The sequence below is a fragment of the Nilaparvata lugens genome, chromosome 4 (genome assembly GCF_014356525.2).
Source record: "Nilaparvata lugens isolate BPH chromosome 4, ASM1435652v1, whole genome shotgun sequence".
Classification (NCBI taxonomy): domain Eukaryota; kingdom Metazoa; phylum Arthropoda; class Insecta; order Hemiptera; family Delphacidae; genus Nilaparvata; species Nilaparvata lugens.
This window is the reverse complement of record NC_052507.1, coordinates 13,120,594-13,124,331: the sequence shown is the minus strand read 5'-3', so window position 1 is coordinate 13,124,331 and position 3,738 is coordinate 13,120,594. Positions and strand designations below refer to the sequence as shown.

Genomic DNA, 3,738 nt, shown 5'->3' with positions numbered 1-3,738 from the left:
TTAAACTCATTTTTCTAGCACATGAAGAAATATGACAGTACAAACGCCTAGGCCAATGATCATGATAACAGACACTGAACCATATCATAAAGAAAATTTTCCACTATCGACTAGTATATAACTGAACTAAGCTCCACAAAAAATATTTGAACAAAATTTTATACTGCCTACCACACTCAATGAAGAACCTTCAGAAACTCAAACCTTTATTTTAAGAATTCCATTGACAAAGACAAGCTAAAGCAAACAACATAAGCATATTCCCAAGATTAATGAAAATAGTCCCCATATTCTATAGTACTGAAACCTGTTCCATTTCCCGTTACATATTTCCTTTTTTTTTATCACAAAAGTTATGAAAAATTGAGTTACCTAGATTTTCTTCCCGTTTCCTATTTTCTATTTTTTTGTTTTATTCAATCATTTTTCCATGTTTATGTTATATTAAAGAACTACCTTTCCTAATATTCTACCTTTTCCCGTTCCTTTCCCCTTTTAATATTAATCACTTTCGCTGCAAATATTATAGGACATGATTCTATATCCTGTCTATCTTATTCAATTATTCTTACTAAACCAACGCTATAATTTATTGAATCTCCCTAATTTATCCTCACAATACTGCAAAAAAAAATCAATTATCCTATCACCAAGTAAAATTAATTCTCATAATCAATTATCACCATACAATTCAAATATTATTTATTTATTTTAGATTTCCCCAATTTCACTATATTGAAATAAATCTACTCTCCACTGTCAGCATCACCAAATTAACTGTAGCAGTATACTATTTATTATTACAAAATCCCAATAAAACTTTTCTCAATCTTTCTCTCATTATTATACTCATTTCAAATTCACATTGACTTATTAATAATATAACCTTTTTTCCTATTAAATAAAACTTTAGATTTTCACTACCCACATTATTTAGATAAATTTTATCCCAAGAAATAATTAGATAATAAATTTTGACAGTGTATTGTGGCCATTCCCAGCTATCAATTTAACGAACCTTTCAACTGAGGCTTACCCTAAAATTTCAAAAAAAAAATCCTGATCTTGGTTAGCATTCCATCTATTTTCTTCAGACCCCATAAATCTTCAGAAAGGAACCACACCAGTCACCAGAATAAAACCTAATTTTAGCTCATACTACTCGGAGTACCTTTTGCTAAAATTCTATCTTCCATTCCACAAATACAACAAGGATAGTCCCAGCTATTAACCTTGATTTGTCATATGGACCTCATCTGAGTAGTGCCCCTTACAACTGGCGACACTCACTCCAGATACTTAATTCATCAAACAAAACTACAACTTCAACAGATAAGATTTCTCACATCTATCTATCTAAGCTCAAAAAAAAAAATTACCACAGCCTAAAAGGAAACGTTAACAAACCTTATCAAATCTGACAACTCTCTTTACAACGCCGGACCACAAAATACACCCTATATTTTTATAGCACATTACTGACCCTACCAATGAAATATTATCAAACAACTGAAATTCCAGTACTAATCAGATAACTAAATTTTGATAGACGAACATTTCAAACAATATAATAAAGGATAGACAAATGTTTGTCTCGGCACCAACCTTACAGTATGTTGGCTCACCAGACCCGCTATTGAAGATCAGCATCACGGACAACATCAAGACTCAACACTGCAGCCATCGTCTATCAGCTCAATCAAACGCAAAATCGCCGTTCACAAGACTTGGTGGTCTTTGATGCAACACTGAAATTAGGTTTTCATTAGAAGATGCAAGGACTAATTTAAACCCAAAATCAAAACTCAAACAAACAAAATAAATTCAACTAAATCAATCAATTATTATTTTTCTGCTATACTCCTCAAATCTAACCTTCCTTCAACTTTATTCCCAATTATCCAGGCTACAAACTGCAATGCTACTGTCACTACAGTCTTCTGACATATCAAAACTTCCACTAAATTTCTGACTGTCCCTAACATGTCATTTTCTATAAGAATCTCGAAAAATGAAATTGTCCCTACACCAGTATAATGCCTTGAGCTAGGGCATCACAGCTAAATGGAAACACAGACAGGGAAAATATTAATATTGATAACATTAATAAAATAATATAAAATTCAACTTCAATTAGTTTATCTTCAGCATTTGTATGCTGCTACAAACTTCAATACTCATTTCTGGAATCAAGCATTCATTAGCCATAAGAATGTTTATCAATTTTATAAATAAACTGATTTGAAATTAACATAATAAGTCAATAAAAAGAGCAAAAGTAGCAGAGTGGCGCAGCAAATTGTGCCGTGCTATGAATTTAGAAAGTTAATTTTGAATTTTGAATTTAGAAGCACACACAATATAACTTAATAAAAGGGATGCTTGATAAACATACCTAGTGCTAGAGAACGGGAAACCAGAAATGACAAGAGAGACAACGAAATAGAGAGAAGGTATCAATTATATTGTCACCTCTTACAGTTAAATTCAACAATTAATAAAACAAAACGAAGTTACATTATGAAAATCGAAAACAAAATTACTAAAGTTAGGTTATCTCTGAAATAGGTAATACGGTAATAACCTACTCCGTATGCTCTACATTTGAAAACGTTTTAGATTGAATCATAAAAGCTTAAAGGACTCTAATTTCAAAAGAGCAATTATTGAAAATTATCATCGATATGTCTCAGAAGTTAATCATAAATAACCATACATATGTTAAGAAAAGATCCACATAAAATTCATAAAATTCTTAGAACATTAAATTTTGAACACACTTGGAAACTTTAAAACACTATCCAAACATTATCAAATATTAATGATCCCCAATAATAACTACTCTGTATCTTTATATCATGAAAGCTGCAAAGACAAACATTCCTCAAGTATCACATCATGGAATACTACCTTAGAAAAAAAAACTATTCAAAAAATATATGTCATCAAAACAAATTTAGAAAAGGTTAGGGTCCTTGAAACTTCATTTGATCCTTTACAACTTTAAGATGAGAATTATTTTAAAACATTAATTTAATCAATAAGGGACCTTTAAAAATTCATATACTCATTCAACTTTTAGTAGTTTAGAAGATTATAATTATTTATAAATTTAAAGAAAACTGAAATCCCCAGCTGGATCCTTACAGAGAAAATATGGCCTCACTTTTCAATGTAAAGATACAACCGAAAATCTATTACTCAAACCAAATTAATAAAATTAATAATCTATCTATCCCCAATAATATCTCAAAATTATGATTTAACAAAAGTCTAATTCCGCACGTTTTAATTGATTGAAAGTCTGTCGTCACTAAAACCCATTTTGTCACATCCGGAGTTCCTGGGACGTTCGTTTAATTTGGAAAAAAGTTGTTACCTCATAGCTGTTTCTTCAAATTGAATCTAGGCTCGGTGATCGAGCTCTACACGTCCAGATGGACAGGAGACAGCATACCCCAAGCTTCTAGGACGGCCATCGATTCAGAGGCGTCTCAGCGGCTTAAAGACACACGTTCATGAACCCATGAAATGGTAGACTCGTACGTTGATCCCATACTTGATGTTCCCGTACTTACACCGCTATTAGAATAAAAAATTAAACTAGGATAATACAAATTAACTTAACTTCAGTTATATAATAAAATCAACCTACTTTAGGTTATATAACTCACATCAATTACTTTAAAACCTAAATAGGCATTACCTACTTCAATCTCTTGATTTAAAAGAAGAGAA

The 3,738-nt window shown here is 31.2% G+C and overlaps 1 long non-coding RNA gene across 1 annotated transcript; it reads right to left on the bottom strand.

The window, feature by feature from the left end:
- Positions 1 to 1,596: 1,596 nt before the first annotated feature.
- LOC120350998 lies at positions 1,597 to 3,437 on the bottom strand. Its single transcript, XR_005571152.1, has 2 exons — positions 3,380 to 3,437; positions 1,597 to 1,748 (listed from the first exon to the last, which is right to left on the bottom strand). It is a non-coding gene; the product is annotated as an uncharacterized LOC120350998 (long non-coding RNA).
- Positions 3,438 to 3,738: the final 301 nt, after the last annotated feature.